At 42.5% G+C, this 23,970-nt stretch overlaps 1 long non-coding RNA gene across 1 annotated transcript in view; it reads left to right on the top strand.

The window, feature by feature from the left end:
- The first annotated feature begins 645 nt into the window (after nt 1-645).
- LOC134350339 (uncharacterized) overlaps nt 646-23,970 on the top strand; it is a 38,605-nt gene continuing 15,280 nt past the window's right edge. The window contains exon 1 of the long non-coding RNA XR_010018873.1: nt 646-719. This is a non-coding gene — a long non-coding RNA (uncharacterized LOC134350339). The remainder of the gene's footprint in view (nt 720-23,970) is intronic.

Here is a 23,970-nt window from a genome sequence, read left to right as displayed (position 1 = left end):
AGGGGGCAAGGAAGCAAAAAGGAAATTATAGACCTGTTAGCTTGACATTGGTGGTTGGGAAGTTGTTGGAGTCGATTGTCAAGGATGAGGTTACAGAGTACCTGGAGGCATATGACAAGATAGGCAGAATTCAGCATGGTTTCCTTAAAAGGAAAATCCTGCCTGACAAACCTATTATAATTTTTTGAGGAAATTACCAGTAGGCTAGACAAGGGAGATGTAGTGGATGTTGTATATTTGGATTTTCAGAAGGCTTTTGACAAGGTGCCACACGAGGCTACTTAACAAGATAAGAGCCCATGGAATTACAGGAAAGTTACATACGTGGATAGAGCGTTGGCTGATTAGCAGGAAACAGAGAGTGGGAATAAAGGGATCCTATTCTGGTTGGCTGCCGGTTACCAGTGGTGTTCCACAGGGGTCCGTGTTGGGGCTGCTTCTTTTTACATTGTACATCAACGATTTGGATTATGGAATAGATCAGGGGTCCCCAACCTTTTCTGCATTGCGGACCAGTTTGTGGGGGTAGGGTTGCCAACGGACAAGAGTAGCAGTCAAATGCGTTGTTTACCCAAAAAAAAAAGACTACAATGGCCATGAAGCCTTGCGCGGGCACCAGTGCGCATGCGCGTCGTGACCTGCCGAAGAGCAAATCCTTTTTGGCGATTCTGTTCGTGGGGATCGGTGTTAATCACCACTGGAATCGAGGCGATAAGCGGGTAATACACTCAATTTTGTTTCTAAAAGGGCTTATCTAACGAATTTAATATTAAACACACAGCGCATATTTTCCTCGCATGAATACAGTGATAAGACAATTATCAGCGGAGGACAGGGGAGCTTGAAGTGTTGAACGAATTTCCAGTAGAAGTGATAGAGGCAGGTTCGATATTAACATTTAACGAAAAATTGGATCGGTAGATGGACAGGAAAGGAATGGAGGGTTATGGACTGAGTGCGGGTCGGCGGGACTTGGTGAGAGTGGCGTTCGGCACGGACTAGAAGGGCCGAGATGGCCTGTTTCCATAGAACCATAGAAACTACAGCACAGAAACAGGCCCTTTGGCCCTTCTTGGCTGTGCCGAACCATTTCTGCCTAGTCCCACTGACCTGCACACGGACCATATCCCTCCATACACCTCCCATCCATGTATCTGTCCAATTTATTCTTAATTGTTAAAAAAGAACCCGCATTTACCACCTCATCTGGCAGCTCATTCCATACTCCCACCACTCTCTGTATGAAGAAGCCCCCACTAATGTTCCCTTTAAACTTTTCCCCCCTCACCCTTAACCCATGTCCTCTGGTTTTTTTCTCCCCTTGCCTCAGTGGAAAAAGCCTGCTTGCATTCACTCTATCTATACCCATCATAATTTTATATACCTCTATCAAATCTCCCCTCATTCTTCTACGCTCCAGGGAATAAAGTCCTAACCTATTCAACCTTTCTCTGTAACTGAGATTCTCAAGTCCCGGCAACATCCTGGTAAACCTTCTCTGCACTCTTTCAACCTTATTTATATCCTTCCTGTAATTTGGTGACCAAAACTGAACACAATACTCCAGATTCGGCCTCACCAATGCCTTATACAACCTCATCATAACATTCCAGCTCTTATACTCAATACTTTGATTAATAAAGGCCAATGTACCAAAAGCTCTCTTTACGACCCTATCTACCTGTGACGGCACTTTTAGGGAATTTTGTATCTGTATTCCCAGATCCCTCTGTTCTACTGCACTCCTCAGTGCCTTACCATTAACCCTGTATGTTCTACCTTGGTTTGTCCTTCCAACGTGCAATACCTCACACTTGTCAGTATTAAACTCCATCTGCCATTTTTCAGCCCATTTTTCCAGCTGGTCCAAGTCCCGCTGCAGGCTCTGAAAACCTTCCTCACTGTCTACTACACCTCCAATCTTTGTATCATCAGCAAACTTGCTGATCCAATTTACCACATTATTATCCAGATCATTGATATAGATGACAAATAACAATGGACCCAGCACTGATCCCTGTGGCACACCACTAGTCACAGGCCTCCACTCAGAGAAGCAATTCTGTACCAACACTCTCTGGCTTCTTCCATCGAGCCAATGTCTAATCCAATTTATCACCTCTCCATGTGTACCTAGCGACTGAATTTTCCTAACTAACCTCCCATGCGGGACCTTGTCAAAGGCCTTACTGAAGTCCATGTAGACAATATCCACTGCCTTCCCTTCATCCACTTTCCTGGTAACATCCTCGGGAAAAACTCCCAACAGATTGGTCAAACATGACCTACCATGCACAAAGCCATGTTGACTCTCCCTAATAAGCCCCTGTCTATCCAAATGCTTGTAGATTCTGTCTCTTAGTACTCCCTCCAATAATTTACCTGCTACTGACGTTAAACTGACCGGCCTATAATTTCCTGGATTACTTTTCGATCCTTTTTTAAACAACGGAACAACATGAGCCACTCTCCAGTCCTCCGACACTTCACCGGTGGACAGCGACATTTTAAATATTTCTGCCAGGGCCCCCGCAATTTCAACACTAGTCTCCTTCAAGGTCCAAGGGAACACTCTGTCAGGTCCCGGGGATTTATCCACTTTAATTTTCTTCAAGACAGCAAGCACCTCCTCCTTTTCAATCTGTACAGTTTCTATGGTCTCACTACTTGATTCCCTCAATTCCATAGATTTCATGCCAGCTTCTTTAGTAAATACAGAAGCAAAAAACCTATTTAAGATCTCCCCCATTTCCTTTGGTTCCGCACAAAGCCGACCACTCTGATTTGCAAGAGGACCAATTTTTTTCCCTTACAATCCTTTTGCTCTTTATATACTTGTAAAAGCTCTTTGGATTATCCTTCACTTTGACTGCCAAGGCAACCTCATGTCTTCTTTTAGCCCTCCTGATTTCTTTCTTAAGTATTTTCTTGCACTTCTTATATTCCTCAAGCACCTGATTTACCCCCTGTTTCCTATACATTTCATACAACTGCTGTAATTGTTATAGGGTCACTTATAAGTCAATAGCATCATAACATTTTAAGTAACTTTTGGATATTAAACACATAGCACATATTTTCCCCGTATAAATATATAAAATCATTGCAACACACCAATATCGCTGAATCAGTGGGAGCCTTGCGTTTGTTTTCCTGCAACAAGACGGTCCTATCGAGGGGTGATGGGAGACAGCGATACTCGAAGGGTGTTCCTCATGTCCAGTCTATCCGCAATTTAGTTTTCGTTGCATTCATTGCAGAAAACTCCGCTTCGCAGAAAAATGTTGGAAATGAAAGCAACGTTTTCAGTGCTTTCGTGGCTATCTCAGGATATTTAGCCTTCACTTTGATCCAAAATGCCGACAGAGATATTATGTCAAACATACTTTTCACCCCGTTGTCATTTACAAGCTCGAAGAGTTGATCTCCTTCCCACCCTGACACGGATGACGCACGGGTCACGACCTCGCATGCGTAATGGCTGATCAGTGGCCGTGACAGGGAATGAGGAAAAGTGCAGCTGAATCATATCGCCAAATCATATCGCTTCCCCGCGGCCCGGTAGCGCATGCTTTGCGGCCCGGTACCGGTCTGCGGACTGGTGGTTGGGGACCACTGGAATAGATGGCTTTGTGGCTAAGTTTGCTGACGATACGAAGATGGGCGGAGAGGCCGGTAGTGCTGAGGAAATGAAGAGACTGCAGAGAGACTTGGATAGATTGGAAGAATGGGCAAAGAAGTGGCAAATGAAATACAGTGTTGGAAAGTATATGGTTATGCACTTTGGCAGAAGTAATAAATGGGCAGACTATTATTTAAATAGGGAAAGAATTCAAAGTTCTGAGATACAACGGGACTTGGGAGTCCTTGTACAGGATACCCTTAATGTCTAAGTTGCATGCCATCTTGGTCAATGTCTCCCATCCACTACATAATGGACTGGGTGGGCACAGGAGTACATTCAGCCAGAGACTCATTCCTCCGAGATGCAACACAGAGCGTCATAGGAAGTCATTCCTGCCTGTGGCCATCAAACTTTACAACTCCTCCCTTGGAGGGTCAGACACCCTGAGGCAATAGGCTGGTCCTGGACTTATTTCGTAAGTTACTGGCATAATTTACATATTACTATTTAACTATTTATGGTTCTATTACCATTTATTATTTATGGAGCAACTGTAACGAAAACCAATTTCCCCTGGGATCAATAAAGTATGACTATGACTGTGACTAACCTCCAGGTTGAGTCGGTAGTGAAGAAGGCGAATGCAATGTTGGCATTCATTTCTGGAGGAATAGAGTATAGGAGCAGGGATGTGATGTTGAGGCTCTATAAGGTGCTGGTGAGACCTCACTTGGAGTACTGTGGGCGGTTTTGGTCTCCTTATTTAAGAAAGGATGTGCCGACGTTGGAGAGGGTACAGAGAAGATTCACTAGAATGATTCCGGGAATGAGAGGGTTAACATATGAGAACATTTGTCCGCTCTTGGACTGTATTCCTTGGAGTTTCGAACAATGAGGGGAGACCTTATAGAAACATTTCGAATGTTGAAAGGCATGGACAGGGTGGATGTGGCAAAGATTGTTTTCCCATGATGGGGGAGTCTAGTATGAGAGGGCATGACTTAAGGATTGAAGGGCGCTTATTCAGAACAGAAATGCGAAGACATTTTTTTTAGCCAGAGGGTGGTGAATCTATGGAATTTGTTGCGGAGGCCACGTCATTGGGTATATTTAAGGCAGAGATTGATAGGTATCTGAGTAGCCAGGACATCAAAGGTTATGGTGAGAAGGCGGGGGAGTGGGACTAAATGGGAGAATAGATCAGCTCATGATAAAATGGCGGAGCAGACTCGATGGGCTGAATGGCCGACTTCTGCTCCTTTGTCTTATGGTCTTATGGGTTTTCCTTAACCCTGATCACCAAGGCCTTCTCATGGCCCCTTCTGACTCTCCTAGTTCCATTCTTAAGCTCCTTCCTAGCACCCTTGTAATTTTCTAGAGTTCTAACAGTACCTAGTTTATTGAACTTTTAGTAAGCTTTTCTTTTCTTCTTAACTGGATTTTCTACTCTTTTGTACACCATGGCCCTTTTACCCGACCATCCTTTCCCTGCCTCACTGGAACATAGCTCTGCACGTCTCAATGTAAATATTCCCTGAACATTTGCCACATTTCTGCCACGCAGTTCCCTGAGATCATTATGCGCTGAAGTTTCTGGCTAAAGGCATCATATTTCCTCCACCCCAATTGAATGTTTTCCGAAATTGCCTGCTCCTATCCCTTTCCAGCGCTATGGCAAAGGAGATAGAGTTGTGATCACTACTTCCAAAATGCTCTCCCACCAAGAGATCTGACAGGGTTCTCAACTAGGGATCTGCATAAGTTCACTAAGGATTCTGGAAGAGATCGTGATCAAAAAAAAATGTCTTTGAACGTTGCACAACCTACGTTGTTAGCAGACGCAGTGGTGTTCAGTGACCAGAGCAGCCCCATTAGCAATCTCGTTAGAGTTCCCTCAGCCCAGTGTGGCAGTGTGCAGTAAGTCCATGGGTATTCTCAGCATTTGCTATGAGTTAGGGGAGGCCTTTGAAATGAATATAAAAGCAGACACTTCGTGTGTGCTGGCTGAAGTAACTCTGTAGGAGAACAACTATTGTGGATGAGGAGGACCCGACGGACACATGGAGATTTGAAACAGGACATGAGGAACACGTGGCCAGTAGCAGAAACTCCTTTTTAACTGGTAATATATTTTCTATTCTTTGACTGTTGATGAAAGGTCAGGAAAACTGTGCATACAGGCATTGGCTGAGCACTTCCGTTGAAACAATGGAGGTACTTGTCAGTAAATACAGATTCTTTCTGCCTCACTGATCATTAGTACATGGGGTAATTCTTGTAACAGTTAGAAGGGCTTTAGATTAGATTAGATGAGATTCAACTTTATTGTCATTGTGCCGAGTACAGATACAAAGCCAATGAAATGCAATTAGTATCTGACCAGAATGCAAAGAATAGTGTTATTTACAAAACAACTGCGAATAAAAAGTAAGTGCTACAGCACACAAATATACAAGTACTGAGACAGTACAATATGGGTGCAATACTGCTTAGTGCTGTGATGTGAGGTTCAGCAGGGTCACAGCCTCAGGGAAAAAGCGGAGGCTCCTGTAGCGCCTACTGGATGGGAGGAGAGTAAAAAGTCCATGGTTAGGGTGAGATGCATCCTTGATAATGCTTTTCACCCTGCCCAGGCAGCATTTATGGTAAATGTTCTCAATGGTGGGCAATTGGGTGCCGATAATCCGCTGGGCAGTTTTTACCAGTGTTCAAGCACTCATTTGTGAATACACCAGAGTTGCAACAGACTAAATCATTCAGAGTCTTCCCTAATCAGAAATTTGGATGAACTATGAGATCAGAAATTTGCTGAGAGCCGGATCAGAGGCATTCAAGTCTGGAGACTAAGAATGCTACAAGAGATGCATCTACAATATTTAGAAAGCCATTTCATGTGCAAACTGGAGATTCAGATCAAACTGGAATCAGTGAGGTGTGCTCAACAGCTGTGGCCGGGTTTGAATGTTATAACTTCCTACAAAGTCAAGCAACACAGGAAGCAGATGGGTTTCGTTTCCAGGTGAGTTCAATACCTTCTAAGCTCACTTTGAACACGAGAATCAGAATCAGGTTTATTATCACCGACACGTGATGTGAAATTTGTTAACTTAGCAGCAGCAGTTCAATGTAATACATAATCTAGCCGAGAGAAAAAAAAATAAAAACAATAATAAAGGAGAGGAGGAGAAGATGGCAGCACGACACAGTGCGCGCGGCCATTCCGAATGAATATCGATATATGTAACTAGGTGTGCTGTGCACAATCTGGATTTGATGGGGACAGCCATGTGAAGCGCAGAGGAACATCTGGAGTAACTTCTGAAATGCCTGCTTCGCTGCTGCTGCTACTGTGCAATCGAGAATTTTCGGACGGACTCGGAGTCGGACTGTGGTCGGATGCTTCCAGGATGCTGCATCGGTAAGTTGGCGGCGCTGGAGGTTCACCGTCTGTGTGAGATGATGGGACTTTCGAGAGACTCTGAGAGGTTTTACTGTGCCATTGTCTGTTATCAAATTACGGTATTGCTTTGCACTGTTGTAACTATATGTTATAATTATGTGGTTTTTGTTGGTTTTTAAGGCGGTTTGTCATGTGTTTTCATGATATCATTCTGGGAAAACATTTTTAGCATTTCTTAATGCATGCATTACTAAATGACAATAAAAGGGGACTGCGTGTCATCATAATCATAATAAATAAACAAGTTATATATATTGAATAGATTTTTTTAAAAAAATGAAAAAACAGAAATAATGTATATTGGAAAAAATGTGAGGTGGTGTCCAAAGATTCAATGTCCATTTAGGAATTGGATGGCAGAGAGGAAGAAGCTGTTCCTGAATCACTGAGTGTGTGCCTTCAGACTTCTGTACCTCCTATCTGATGATAACAGTAAGAAAAGGGCATGTCCTGGGTGCTGGAGGTCCTTAATAATGGACGCAGCCTTTCTGAGACACTGCTCCCTAAAGATGTCCTGGGTACTTTGTAGGGTCGTACCCAAGATGGAGCCGACTAGATTTACAACCCTCTGCAGCTTCTTTCGGTCCTGTGCAGTGCCTCCCCATACCAGACAGTGATGCAGCCTGTCAGAATGTTCTCCATGGTACAACTATGGAAGTTTTTGAGTGTATTTGTTGACATACCAAATCTCTTCAAACTCCTAATGAACTGTAGCCACCTTCTTGTCTTCTTTATAACTGCATCCATATGTTGGGACCAGGTTGGATCCTCAGAAATCTTGACACCCAGGAGCTTGAAGCTGCTCACTCTCTCCATTTCTGATCCCTCTCTGAGGATTGGTATGTGTTCCTTCGTCTCACCCTTCCTGAAGTTCACAATCAACTCTTTCATCTTACTAACATTGAATGCCAAATTGTTGCTGTGGCACCACTCCACTAGTTGGAATATCTCACTCCTGTGCGCCATCTCGTCACCACCTGAGATTCTACCAACAATGGTTGCATCGTTAGCAAATTTATGCCTAGCCACACAGTCATGTGTATATAGAGAGTAGAGCAGTGGGCTAAGCACACACCCCTGAGGTGCGCCAGTGTTGATCATCAGCGAGGAGGAGATTTTATCATCAATCCACACAGATCGTGGTCTTCCAGTTAGGAGGTCATGGATCCAATTGCAGAGAGAGGTACAGAGGCCCAGGTTCTGCAACTTCTCCATCAGGATTGTGGCAATGATGGTATTAAATGCTGAGCTATAGTCAATGAACAGCATCCTGACATAGGTGTTTGTGTTGTCCAGGTGGTCTAAAGCCCTGTGGAGAGCCATTGAGATTGCATCTGCCATTGACCTATTGTGGTGATAGCAAATTTTAATGGGTCCCAAGTCCTTGCTAAGGCAGGAGTTCAATTTAGTCATGACCAACTTCTCAAAGCATTTCATCACTGCAGATGTGAGTGCTACCAAGTGATAGTCTTTAAAACAGCTCACATTATTCTTCTTAGGCACTGGTATAATTGTTGCCCTTTTGAAGAACATGGAGAAACTATCGTGCACCCCCATATCTCCTGATGATCCTCAGATCTCAATATCTGAAGCTGACAAGTGGGCTGCCTTCAGGAGAGTAAATTCAAGGAAAGCATCCTGAACGGATGGGGTACCTGGTCACAAACAAACTGGCTGATAAATTAGATTATGAGGACACACAGTCCTCTTTTATTGTCATTTTGTAATGCATGCAAATTGGATCCGCTCCTATTTGCCTGCTGGAGCAACTGGTCCAGAGCAGATGTCATTTCATTGGTTCTTCTCACAACCATGGAACATCTGGGCACACATATATTAGGGTGCTCTTTATTGATTACAGATCAGCATTTAATACCATCATCTCCTCAGAACTAACCAATAAGCTCCAAGACCTTGTTCTCTTTACCTACATTTGCAATTGGATCCTAAATTTTCCTGTTTGTTGACCCTAGTCAGTTTGGATTGGCAAAAACATCTCCTGCAGAATCTCCATCAGTACAGGTGCCCCAAGAGTGCTTAGCTCCCTGCTCTTCTTGCTTTACAACTCTGACTCTATGGTTAAGCACACCTCCAATCTCCATTCAAGTTTGCTGATAACACCAGTATTGTGGGCTGTATCAAAGGTGGTGAATCAGCATACAGAATGGAGATTGAAAATTTGGCTGAGTGGTGTCATAACAACTTCTCACACAACGTCAGCAAGTCCATGGAACTGATTGTGGAACTCAGGAGAAGGAAACAGGTCCATGAGCCAGTCCTCATTGGAGGATCAGAGGTAACAACTTTAAATTCCTCAGCATTATCATTTCAGAGGACCCGTCCTGGAACTAGCACACAAGTGCATTTGCGAAGAAAGCACAGCAGTGCCTCTACTTCCTTAGGGGTCTGCGGAGATTTGGCATAACATCAAAAACTTTGGCAAACTTCTATAGATGTGTAGGAGAGAGTATATTGACAGAATGGTCTGGTATGGAAACACCAATGCCTTTGTAAGGAAAATCCTACAAAAAGTAATGGATTCGGCCCAGTACGTCACAGGCAAGGAGCTAACGTCAAACAGAACCCTAAGAATTATAAAGAATCTGGAGAAGAATTCAAGAAGGAGAGCAGGAAAGGCCATGAAAAGTCTTTGACAAGGAGGGTTATAGGGAATCCCAAAGCATTCTATACAATGTGTACATAATGTTTGGGGATGGGGAGACTGATGCACGGGTAGCAGCTCGCTCTCCGTATCACACTGACCTGGCTTGTGTATCATTGACACTGCACCAAAAATGTAGACAGTTAAGATGCAACATCCATGGTCGACCCTGACCAACGAAGGCCTCATGACAATCCCAGAGGGCAGCACGGTAGTGTAGTGGTCGGCTCAATGATTTACAGTGCCGGCTGTGAGATTGGGGTTCAGTCCCCACCAGTGTCTGTGAGGAGTTTGTACGTTCTCCCCGTGACCGTGTGGCTTTCCTCCCACATACCGAAGACGTACAGTTAGGGTTAGTGAGCTGTGGGTGTGATATGTTGGTGACGGAAACATGGGGATACTTGCCCAGCACAATCCTCGCTGATTTGATTTGATACAAACAATGTATTTCACTGCATGTTTCAATTTACATGTGACAAATAAAGTGAATCATTTTAATCAGAATGTTCAACTCCTCCTCTCCTCACAGAGCCGCCATCCGGGGAACCAGTTCTGTGAAACTTCACTGCACTGTCTCCATAGCAACCATCTCCTTTGTCATGTCAGGACCCCACAGGTCTGCTGTCACCATGACTGTGTATCGTGGGAAGGTCTCTCATACTCAGATTGCTTGCAATTAAGGCCAACATGTCATTTGCCTTCCTAAATGTCTGCTACATGTACAGGTTGTCCTGGAGTGGGGAGATTTAAAGAAGATCTGAGGTTTTCCACACAGAGGGTGATGAGGATCATTGAGATTTCCATCCCCCCTATTTGTGACATTTACCGGGTGTGTTGCAGATGAAGAGCTTGAAGCTCTGTTGAGGATCCCCACCACCCATCCCACAGTCTCTTTGACCCACTACGGTCAGGAAGGAGGGACAGGAGCATCAGGACTGGGACTGTCAGACTGGGTAACAGCTTCTTCCCTCAGGCTGTGAGACTAATGGATACCCTGTCACCACTGAGGTCTCGTCACCAGGACAGTGAGCTGTTTACTGTTTACCTGTGCTGTGCTCTACATGCATATTGAATGATATTTTATTAACATATTGATGGTAATATTTGGTTTATGTGCTGTGTGATATATGTGTTGTGGGGGCATCGTGGTCCGGGGGAACATTGTTTCATTTGGTTGTATACATGTACAGTCAGATGACAATAAAATTGAACTAGAATGAGCTGCCACAGGATGTGGTCGGGTCAGGTACAATTACAACATTTAAGACATTTCGACAGGTGTTTGGATAGGAAAGGCACTGAGGGATAGGGACCCAGTGTATGCAAATGTGATTGGGGTAGATTGGGAACATGGTCAGAATGGGCAAGATGGGCCCAATGGCCAGTCCTGTAACACTGTGCTTTACTGTGAGTCCACGATCACACAGAAGGTTATCATTATGTTCCGGACTGTATATCTGCAAAGCTCTCTTCCCCTTCTTTCTATTTCCCAATTTTACCACAAACCAACATGTGGAGTCACCATGTTCTCATTTGCTTTCCTCTTGCTTGACCACATCTCTGTATTTACCATCTCACAAACTCCCTTCTGCTCCTCCAGTGCACAAATCTGCACGCATTTACCAACCACTCCCTTCCTTCCTCACAGTAAAATCTTGTAATCTACAGCCTGCAGTTCCCCTCAAACCAAAACCCAGAAGTTCTGTTGAATGGATAACTGGCAGAGGCCACTTACACTGATGTCAGGGCATCACCATACTCTGTGTCATGGACAAGACTGCTAATATCCACAGGACACTCACCCTGGCCGGTGGACCATGTAGTTATTTGGTCTCACATTCCCACATCTTCTGGAGAATCTCCCTCCACAGTAATTACCCTCATCTCTGTCCTCTGGTGTTGTAAGACTCCTTCAGCCTTATTCTGCACCACTTCCAGCTGCAGTAACATTGTGGTTGTTACTGGACTGGTATCCAGAGAGCTGATCCATTGATCCAGGAACATGGGACTTCCAGCCACTGTGTGAGGAGTTTATGCATTCTCCCTGTGACCGTGTGAGGCTTCCTCCAGGGGCTCTGCTTTCCTCACATGTTAGTGAGATGTGGGCATGTTATGTTGGTGCTAGAAACGTGGTGACACCTGCGATCAGTCTCAGCACATCCTCACACTGTGTGGATTGTTGACACAAATGATGTATTTCACTGTATTTCCCAATGTATTAATGTACATGTGACAAATAAAGCTCATCTGACTTTTAGGAATTATATTTAAGGATTTACACGAACTAGGGGTTTAAATATAAAAGCTGGTATAAGTGGCCACTAGATTGATGTCTTTCTCGGGAGTAATCAGCCTTCCATACCCAGCTCGGCCTCTGTAGGACTCCAGTCCCACCAACATGTTGGTTCTTCATTATCTCCTCAATATTCTAACAACTTGTGGGGAAGCAACAATTGTGAACAAGAACAATTCTATCTCCCTTCCACCCTCCACAGATGCTGCTCGACTCACTGAGTTCCTCCCAGATCGTTTGTTGCTCGACATTCCAGCATCTGCAGTCATGTATCTCCAATGTAGATAATTGGTCTGAATCCAATATCTGTTATAAAACTTGTACATAGCACTCAATTTTGTTGATAAATCTTCATTTCTTCTCTTTAGCTTGACTGAGCACAAGATTCTGTCAGTCCAGCTGACCAGCCATGGTGTTCAGAAGATGCAGAACTCTCCTGCAAAATGTGGTCATTCCATGTCTTGTCAACAGAATGAGGGACGGCTGAGAGCTACTCATTGTAACCAAGTGCAATCACAGAGTACTCAAGTACAGTCACAGGGAACAGGAGCATAAACAACCCCTCTGTAATCTGTATAGGATAGCAGCAAGGTCATGGACCCGATACAGATTACAGGGGAGGACATGTTTGCTATCTTGGGGCAAGTTAGGGTGGACTGATCACCAGGGCCTGACACGGTGGTTCCCTCAGACTCTGTGAGAGGCAAGTGCAGAAATTGCAGGGGCCAGTGCCAAAATATTTAATTCATCCTTCACAACATGTGAGATACCAGAGAACTGGAGGATTTGCCACATACCCCATGCATCTTAATCTTCTAGATTCACAGTCTGTCACAGGTAAATCTCTCCCCACCATTGAGCACATCCACATGAAGCATTGTTGCAGGTAAGCAGCATCCATTATCAGGGAGCCCTATCACCCAGGTCATGAGGGACCTTGTCAAACACTTTACTGATATCCATGTAGACAACATTGACTGCTCTACCCTCACCAATCTCTCTCATCATCTTGTCAAAGAACTTTATCGAGTTAGTAAGGCATGACATAATATCATGCTGGCTCTCCCTAATTAGGCCATGGGTCTCCAAATGTTCAAATATCTTATCCTGAAAACTTTTCTCCAACAATTTCCCTACAACTGATGTGAGACTCACTGGTTTATAGTTCCCAGGATTTTCCTTTATTCTTTTCTTAAAAAGAGGTACCACAATGGCCACTTACCACTCCTCTGGATCTTGCCTGTGGTTAGAGACAACATGGAGGTTCTGCTCAAGGGGCCAGAAATCTCACCTTTTGCTTCCTTCAATAACTTGGGGTAAATCATATCAGGCCCTGGGGATGTATCCACCTAAAAACTCCTTATTAGGCCCAACACTTCCTCCTCCTTGACCTCTAAATGCCCAAATGTATTTATATACTCTGCACTGATCTCTTGGTACTCTATATCGTGTTCCTTGGTAAATACTGAAGTAAAGTACTCATTAAGTACCTCACTTACATTCTCTGCATCCAAGCAAATGTTCCCCACTTTATCCTTAAGTGGTCCTACCCTCTTCACAGTTATCCCCTTCCTCCTGATGTTTCTACGGAATGCTTTGGAATTCACCTTAATCTTACTTGCCAAGGACTTTTCATGGCCCCTCCTGTCTTTCCTAGTTCCCTTCTTTAGTTCTTTTCTGGCTTCTATATACTCCTAATACTCCTCATGTGCTTTGTCTGATCTGAACTTCTAAACTTTACATACTTTTCCTTTTCCTTCTTGACAAAATTCATCAACTCTCTGGACATCGAAGGTTCTCATATCGTTCCATTGCTGTCCTTCTTTCTAACAGGAATATGCCCCTCCTGTACTCTGTGCAATTGATCTTTAAACAACCTCCACATGTCTGATGGGACTAGCCAGAGGAAAAAGGTGTCCCAGTTAAGACTATAAGATAGAGGAGCAGAATTAGGCCATTTTGCCCATCGAGTCTGCTCTGCCATTTCATCATGGCTGATCCATTGTTCCTTTCAGCACTAATCTCTTGCCTTCTCCCCATGTCCCCTTATGCCCTGACCAACCTATAATTTATCAACCTCTGCCTTAAGTATACATAATGGGATTCTCCTGCTGGTTGTGAATGGAGTAACAGCTTCTTGCAGTTGCTCCTATCTCACTTATTTTACTGTTTCCAATCTGTTTTGAAACCTCACTTTTAAAGATGATATTTTTTACTATGAGTACGAAGGGTGCCAAAAGTACTGAGGAAGAAGAAGCTCCTGCATCCTTGGATTCTATCATGGATTTGCTTTGAAAACACAGAAAAGAATCTTCCAACAAGTTCCAACAACTTAGATCTGAACTTAAACTAATGGACACAAAATTGGATTCTTTTCAAAAAACCTTAACTGAGCATGATAATAGTCATAGTCATAGTCATACTTTATTGATCCCGGGGGAAATTGGTTTTCATTACATTTGCACCATAAATAATAAATAGTAATAGAACCATAAATAGTTAAATAGTAATATGTAAATTATGCCAGTAAATTATGAAATAAGTCCAGCATCAGCCTTTTGGCTCAGGGTGTCAGACCCTCCAAGGGAGGAGTTGTAAAGTTTGATGGCCACAGGCAGGAATGACTTCCTATGACGCTTTGTGTTGCATCTTGGTGGAATGAGTCAAATTGAAAAGAATGAAGAAACTGATGATTTTGGATGCAAGAATGGATGACCTGCAAAAGCTCTGTGAAAAGCAATCTAAATCTAATGAGAAATTAAGACAGAAGATTATCGATTTAGAAAACAGAAGTAGAAGAAATAACCTATGAATTCTAGGTCTTGAAAAGTTAATAGAAGGTGATCAGCCTACTGAATTATTTGCAAGCTGATTGGTACCATTATTTCCTAAAATCTTACTGTCTGCACCTATGATCGATTGAGCTCATAGATCGCCCGTGCCCAGACCACCTCTGGGAGCCAAACCCAGATCAGTTATAATTTGTTTTCATGAATTTCAAACAAAGGAATTTGTGAATCTCGTCGAAGAGGAATGATTGATTACAAGGGTCAGAAGATTAGGATTGTTGAAGATTTTTGACCCGAGGTCATGAATGAGCATGCTAAATTCAAAGAGGTTATGTTGGAACTTTTAAACAAAGGTTTAAAGCCGTCTCTTCATTATCCTGCTCATCTTACAATCACTCTGCAAGATGGTTCTAAAGAATGATTTCGCTCGAGTGAAGAAGGCCAGGAGTTCTTAAAAACAATGGATTGACCGTTTAGCATCTTGCTATATAATTGCTTCTCTTACTTTTGGTGAACCTTCGCAGCTAAACTTCTTTGTGATTTAAATGCTTTATTTAGAGAATAAGATTTTAATGAGTGTGATTATATGTTATGAATTTTGATAAGTTTTTTATTATTTTATACACTTTTTTCGAGGTTGTTTTTAAATCAATATGGCTTAGTTTAGGTATTTTTGATTCTATTGTTTTGAAACTAATAATTAATTTATTTGTGTTCTTGTTATGAGGGTTAAGTTGTTTTTTGGCCGTTATTTAGTTTAGCTTGGAATGTACTTGACCTTAGAATTAATTAGGAGTCAAATTCAGCAGGTTGTTTTGGGAGGGTGATATCATTAGCTGTAGCTGCCAGCCTCCTTTTGGCTGGCCTTCTGACTTTGGGAGGGGGGAGGGGTTGTGTCTCTTTCTGGGAGCTGTCTTGGGATGTTAGCCAAATCTGTTGCTTGGTTACCCTATTTCAAGGCTTATTGTTTGGTTTTAATGTTCATTTTACTGGTTATTACTTTAATTTCACTATTAAATAGTATTAATAATGGGTTATACTATTTACTTACACAGTCTTAACGTGAAATGATTAAATCACTCTGAAATGGAATCAGATTCTTGCCTATATTAAAAAAACTTAGGGCCCCAACTATTTTTTTTTTACAAGAAACACATTTACATAATTGTGACAACTTACATCTTTTCAGTTGATGGAATGGACAACAATTTTACTCCTCATTCCAGGCTAAGTCTAGGGGAGTTTCGATCTTTATGGATACTACAGTTCCCTTTGTCCAACATAAAGTAGTGTCTGATAAGAATGGGCATTTTGTCATAGTGTCAGGAAAATTAGATAATAAATTAATGGTGTTTGCCAATCTGTATGCTCTGAATACCGATGATCCAGGATTTTTAGAGCTTTTTTTTTGTTTTCGCCAGATTTGAGCCTTTACTCATTGGTGATGGGAGGAGATTTTAACTGCTGGTTAGATCCAGTTTTAGATAGGTCATCCTTTAAAACAGTGATACCTAATAAAGCAGCTTTGTTTATTCAATCTTTTTTAACGTAATATGGTATTGTTGATGTATGGCGTTTCTTGCATCCACTAGATAGGGAGTATTCATTTTTTTCTCATGTCCATCATATGTATTCCAGGATTGATTACTTGTTTATGGATAGTCAAATGATTCCTTTAGTTTGATCCTGTGAATATAAAGAAATTGTTGTTTCAGATCATGCTCTGGTGCTTTTTATATTTAAATCACTCTGGTCTTCCTCAAATAAACAGATCTTGGCATTTTAATTTAACTTTGTTATCTGATAAAGATTTCTTAAAATTTCTGGAGAGACAAATTATTTTTTTTTTGAAGAGAATACTTTGGAAGAGCCTTCTAGTCTTATTATATGGGATGCCTTTAGGGCTTTTATTAGAGATCAAATTATTTCCTATACTGCAAGTGTCAAGAAAAAAGCTAATAAAGAGAGAATTGAGTTAGCTAATCAGTTAAAACAATTAGACCAAAAATATGTCTTGGCTCCAGATCCTGCTTTATACAAAAGGCATGTTGAAAATCAAACTAAATATAATCTTCTTTTAACATATCCAATTGAAACTCAACATTTAAAAGATAAGAGTCAATTTTATATTCACGGAGACAAAACAGGTAAATTATTGGCTAACAAGTTAAAAACCTTTATAGCTAAATGGCAAATTAAAGAAATTTGTAAAGCCAATGATGATAGGACAACTGACCATTTAGAAATAAATGATGTTTTTAAAGAATTTTATTCTAAACTTTATAGTTCTGACCCTCCTAAAGATAACACTGTAACAAATATTTTTTTTAGACCAAATAAACATTCCTACACTTTCTATTGATAACTGAAAACAGTTGGATCAACCTGTTTTGTATGAGGAAATTGCCAAGGCTGTATGCTCATTGCACTCGGGGAAGGCTCTGGGTCTTGATGGATTTTCTGCCGAAATTTATAAGGCTTTTTCCTCACTGATTATACCTCATCTATGTGCAGTTTTTTCAATAGACAATAGATAATACCCACCGTTTCTGTAGCTGTAATAGTATCCCTGACCAGTAATGCCACCCCTCCTCCCCTTTTTCTGCCCTGAAATCCAGGAATATTGAGAATCTATTCCTGCCCTGGTGCCAGCCAAGTCTCTGTAATGGCCACTACATCATAATTCCATGTATGTATCCAAGCTCTCAGTTCATCACCTTTGTTCCTGATGCTTCTTGCATTGAGGTACACAAATTTCAGCCCTTCTACCTTACTGTCTTTACACCATTTATTCTGCTTCTCTTTGCTCAAAGCCTCTCTATATGTTAGATCTTGCTTTACTCCATGCACTTCTTTCACTGCTCTATCGCTCCAGGTCCCATCCCCCTTGCAAATTAGTTTAAACCCTCCCGAACCATGCCAGCAAACCTACCTGCAAGGATATTGCTCCCCCTCGGGTTCAGGTGCAACCCATCCAATCTGTACAGGTCCCACCTTCCCCAGAAGAGATTCCAATGATCCAGAAATCTAAAACCCTGCCCACTGCACCAACTCCTCAGCTACGCATTCAACTGCCATCTCCTCCAATTCTTACCATCACTGTCACGTCGCACCGGCAGCAATCCTGAGAACGCTACCCTTGAGGTCCTGTTCTTCAGCCTTCTGCCTAGTTCCCGAAACTCACACTTCAGGACCTCATCCCTCTTCCTGCCTATGTCGTTGTTCCCAACATGTATCACGAGTTCTGGTTACTTTCCCACTTGTACCAGGATGTCGTGCACCCGGTCAGAGACATCCCGGACCCTGGCACCTGGGAGGTAACAAACCATGCGGGTGTCCTTCTCACATCCACAAAATCTCCTGTCTGCTCCCCTGACTATAGAGTCTCCAATGACAACAGCTCTCCTCTTCTCCGTCCCATCCTTCTGCACCACAGGGTCAGACTCAGTGCCGGAGGCCCTGCCACCATGGCTCACACCTGGTCGGTCGTCCCCGCCAACAGTATCCAGGATGGTAAACTTATTATTCAGGGGAATGGCTACAGGGGTGCTCTCACTACCTGTCTGCTCACCTTCACTTTCCCCCCTCTGACTGTCACCCAACAACCTGCTTCCGACAGGCTAGGTGTAACTACCTCCCTGTAGCTCTCATCTATGACTGCCTCATTCTCCCTTATGAGTCAAAGGCCATCCAGCTGCTGCTCCAGATTCCTTACACGGTCTTCCAGATCACCCAGCCATATGAACTTCTGGCAGATGTGACTCTGCGGGAGAGGGGCGTTCCCCCAAGACTGCCACATCTCACATGAGAGGCACATCACTGTCTCAGGAGACATTGTAAAAACTAACTGCGAGCTAGCTTGTCCTCCGCCTCTTCTTGTCGAAGCCTCTCCAGTCAAAGCCTCAAAGCTCCGCTCCTTCACTGGCCCACTCACGCACTGGCCGCTTCGCTTGAGCTATCCCTCTATTTATCTGTTTGAGCTTTTCAAAATGTTTGGTCACCTGACCTCGACTGCCCAATCAGCTGCTTTCTGCTGAGTCTGAGCTATTCAAATCTTGATTGTCTAATCAACGGCTTTCTGCTGATCTATTCAAATCTTGATTGACTTGATTGCACAGACCAACTGCCAAAACTTCCAGAATCTCTCGAGTCAAAGCCTCAAAGCTCCACTCCTTCACTGGTCCACTCACGTACTTGGGTAAATAGTTTACCCAAAACTCACTTTTTTTGTTATTTACAAATTAGAGACTTTCTGCGTTCTCAATTATATATATTTCCTATAAGTTCTGATAAGGACTTATTAGATGTAATTTTTAATTTGAAACCTTTTTATAATGGTTCTATACTCAATATTTATGGCATGTTCCTAGGAATGAGATATTCCTATAGATAAAATTAAAAAATCTTTGGGAACAAGATTTACAAACTTCAATCTCTGAGGAAACTTGGAATGAAATTTTTAAATTGGTGAACACTTCATCATTATGTGCCCGTTCTTTCCTCTCACCGTTTAAATTGGTTCATAGGGCTCACGTGTCGAAAGATCAGCTACCTCATTTTTATTCGGATATGCACACAGCATAAGGAATAAGGTGGATGATCTTGTCGTACAGCTACAGATTGGCAGGTATGATATTGTGGCCATCACTGAGACCTGGCTAAAGGATGCCTGTCTCTGGGAGCTGAACGTCCAAGCATACACGGTGTATCGGAAGGATAGGAAGGTAGGCAGAGGGGGAGACGTGGCTTTATTGGTAAGAAATGATACTAAATCATTGGAAAGAGGTGATATAGGATCGGAAGGTGCAGAATCTTTACGGGTTGAGCTAAGAAATCGCAGGGGTAAAAGCACCCTGATGGCAGTTATTTATAGGCCTCCAAACAGCTGCAGGGATATGGACAACAAATAACAGGAGATAGAAAAGGCTTGTCAGAAGGGCAGTGTTACAATAATTGTGGGGTATTTTAACATGCGAGTGGATTGGGAAAATCAGGTTGGCACTGGATCTCAAGGGAGAGAATTTGTAGAATGTCTGCGAGATGACTTTTTAGAACAGCTTGTTGTTGAGCCCACTAGGGGATTGGCTGTACTGGATTGGGTATTGTGTAATGAACCAGAGGTGATTAGAGAGATTGAGGTGAATGAACCCTTAGGAGACAGTGATCATAACATGATTGAATGCACTGTGAAATTTGAAAAAGAGAAGCCAAAATCTGATGTGTTGGTATTTCAGTGGAGTAAAGGAAATTACAATGGCATGAGAGAGGAACTGGCCAAAGTTGACTGGAAAGGGACACTGGCGGGAAAGACGGCAGAGCAGCAGTGGCTGGAGTTTAAGAAAGAAGTGAGGAAGGTACAAGACAGGTATATTCCAAAAAAGAAGAAATTTTCGAATGGAAAAAGGATGCAACCATGGCTGACGAGAGAAGTCAAAGCCAAAGTTAAAGCAAAGGAGAGAGCATACAAGGAAGCAAAAATTAGTGGGAAGACAGGATTGGGAAGTTTTTAAAACCTTACAAAAGGAAACCAAGAAGGTCATTAAGAGGGAAAAGATTAACTATGAAAGGAAGCCAGCAAATAATATCAAAGAGGATACAAAAAGATTTTTCAAGTATATAAAGAGTAAAAGACAGGTGAGAGTAGATACTGTATAGGACCGATAGAAAATGATGCTGGAGAAATTGTAATGGGAAATAAGGAGATGGCAGAGGAACTGAATGAATATTTTGCATCAGTCTTCACTGAGGAAGACATCAGCGGTATACCGGACACTCAAGGGTGGTAGGGAAGAGAAGTGTGCGCAGTCACAATTATGACAGAAAGTACTCAGGAAGCTGAATAGTCTAAGGGTAGATAGATCTTCCAGACCAGATGGAATGCACCCTCGTGTTCTGAAGGAAGTAGCTGTGGAGATTGCGGAGGCATTAGCGATGATCTTTCAAAAGTCGATAGATTCTGGCATGGTTCCGGAGGACTGGAAGATTGCAAATGTCACTCTGCTATTTAAGAAGGGGGCAAGGAAGCAAAAAGGAAATTATAGACCTGTTAGCTTGACATTGGTGGTTGGGAAGTTGTTGGAGTCGATTGTCAAGGATGAGGTTACAGAGTACCTGGAGGCATATGACAAGATAGGCAGAACTCAGCATGGATTCCTTAAAGGAAAATCCTGCCTGACAAACCTGTTACAATTTTTGGGGAAATTACCAGTAGGCTAGACAAAGGAGATGCAGTGGATGTCGTATATTTGGATTTTCAGAAGGCCTTTGACAAGGTGACACACATGAGGCTACTTAACATGATAAGAGCCCATGGAATTATGGGAAAGTTACATATGTGGATAAAACGTTGGCTGATTGGCAGGAAACAGAGAGTGGGAATAAAGGGATCCTATTCCGGTTGGCTGCCGGTTTCCAGTGGTGTTCCACAGGGGTCCGTGTTGGGGCTGCTTCTTTTTACTTTGTACATCAATGATTTGGATTATGAAATAGATGGCTTTGTGGCTAAGTTTGCACACAATACGAAGATAGGTGGAGGGGCCGGTAGTGCTGAGGAAACGGAGAGTCTGCAGAGAAACTTGGATAGATTGGAAGAATGGGCAAAGAAGTGGCAAATGAAATACAATGTTGGAAAGTGTATGGTTATACACTTTGGCAGAAGAAATAAATGGGCAGACTATTATTTAAATGGGGAAAGAATTCAAAGTTCTGAGATGCAACGGGACTTGGGAGTCCTCGTACAGGATACCCTTAAAGTTAACCTCCAGGTTAAGTCGGTGGTGAAGAAGGCGAATGCAATGTTGGCATTCATTTCTAGAGGAATAGAGTATAGGAGCAGGGATGTGATGTTGAGACTCTATAAGGCGCTGGTGAGACCTCACTTGGAGTACTGTGGGCAGTTTTGGTCTCCTTATTCAAGAAAGGATGTGCTGACGTTGGAGAGGGTACAGAGAAGATTCACTAGAACGATTCCGGGAATGAGAGGATTAACAAATGAGGAACGTTTGTCCGCTCCTGGACTGTATTCCTTGGAGTTTAAAAGAATGAGGGGAGACCTCATAGAAACACTTCGAATGTTGAAAGGCATGGACAGAGTGGATGTGGTAAAGTTGTTTCCCATGATGGGGGAGTCTAGTACGAGAGGGCATGACTTAAGGATTGAAGGGCGCCCATTCAGAGCAGAATGCGAAGAAATTTTTTTAGTCTGAGGGTGGAGAATCTATGGAAATTTTTTTGCCACGGGCAGCAGTGGAGGCCAAGTCATTGGTTGTATTTAAGGCAGAGATTGATAGGTATCTGAGTAGCCAGGGCATCAAAGGTTATGGTGAGAAGGTGGAAGAGTGGGACTAAATAGGAGAATGGATCAGCTCATGATAAAATGGCGGAGCAGACTCGATGGGCCGAATAGCTGACTTCTGCTCCTTTGTCTTATGGTCTTGTGTCTATGTCTTATGTATCTCTTTTCTGTGATAGATGTAATAATGGAGAAGCTTTATTAATTCTCGGTATTTTTCAAGGTAAATTTTAAGCCTAACCCTTTGACTGCATTATTTGGTATTGTTGGAGGAAAAGACTTTATTTTGGAGACACCTGATTTGCATATTTTGGCCGTTATCTCTCTTATAGCTCGGAGGATGCTCTTGCTTAAATGGAAGAATGTTGTTCCGCCTACTCATGCTCATGGTTACGTGATGTTATGTCATGCTTAAATTTAGAGAAGATTCGTTGTTCAGTTTTTCAATCTAGCCAAGACTGTTATACATTGTGGGGACCATTTTTGAGTTATTTTCAAAACCTTTGATTTGGTGTAAAAGGACAGATGGTGGCTAATAATATATTTTACTATGTGATGTGTTTTTTTCCCCCCCTTTTTTCTTGCTTTTCCTAACAGCTCTGACTTGGTTAGTGGATTTAGCTTTTTTTTCTGTATAACAAAATTATTATATTTCAATATTATGATTTAATTTATTTTTTATGAATACAGGGTTTTGTGATTGTAACTATTTTTAATACAATGTATTTGGTTCCATTTTATTTTTTTCTTTTGACTTATAATATATCTTCTTGTACTCTGTATGCAGAAACTAATAAAATATTGAAAGAGAAAAAAATATATATATACATAACAGCTTGGCCTTCGCAGCCACACGTGACAAAGAATTCCACAGATTCACCACTCTCTCACAAAAGGAGTTCCAGAAGACCATAAGAGATAGGAGCAGGATTAGGCCATTTCACCCATTGAGTCTGCTCCACCATTTCACCATGGCTGATCTTTTTAACACTCGTCAGCCCCATTTCCTGGCCATCTCCCTGAAACCTTCGATGCTATGTCCAATCAAGAACCAATCAATCTCTGCCTTAAATACACCGAACGACCTGTCTCCATGCTGCCTGTGGTAATAAATTCCATAAATACACCACCCTCTGGCTGAAGAAATTTCTCCACATCTCTGTTTTAAACAATTGCCTCTTTATCCTGAGGCTGTGCCCTCTTGTCTTAGACTCCTGCTCCATGGGAAACATCCTTTGCACATCTATTCTGTCGAGGCCTTTCAATATTCGAAAGGTTTCAATGAGGTCCACCTTCATCCTTCTAAATTCCAGCCAGTACAGACCTAGATCTATCAAACATTTCTCATATGATAAGACTTTCATTCCCGGAGTCATCCATGTGAACCTTCTCTGAACCCTCTCTAATGCCAGCACATCTTTCCAAGATGAGGGATGCAAAACGGTTCAAAATACTCCAGGTGAGCCCTCAACAGTGCCTTATAAAGCCTTAGCATAACACCTCTGCTCTTGTATCCTAGACCAATTGCAAAGAATGCTAACATTGCATTTGCCTTCCTCACCACTGACTCTACCCGCAAGATAACATTCAGAGTGTTCTGCACAAGGTCTCCCAAGTCGCTTTGCATCTCAGAATTTTGGACTTTCTCCCTGTTTACATTTATTTCTACCAGCAAAGTGCATGACCATGCATTTTCCAACATTGCATTTCATTTGCCACTCTCTTGCCCATTCTCCTAATCTGACTAAGTCCTTCTGCAGCCTACCTTTTTCCTCGACACTTGCTGCCCCTCCACCAATCTTCATATCATCTACAAACTTAGCAACAAAGTCATCTATTCCATGATCTAA

Source organism: Mobula hypostoma, chromosome 8, assembly GCF_963921235.1.
Source record: "Mobula hypostoma chromosome 8, sMobHyp1.1, whole genome shotgun sequence".
In the NCBI taxonomy this organism is placed as follows: domain Eukaryota; kingdom Metazoa; phylum Chordata; class Chondrichthyes; order Myliobatiformes; family Myliobatidae; genus Mobula; species Mobula hypostoma.
Note: the sequence above shows the minus strand (reverse complement) of the source record. Positions and strands in the feature narration are given on the sequence as shown.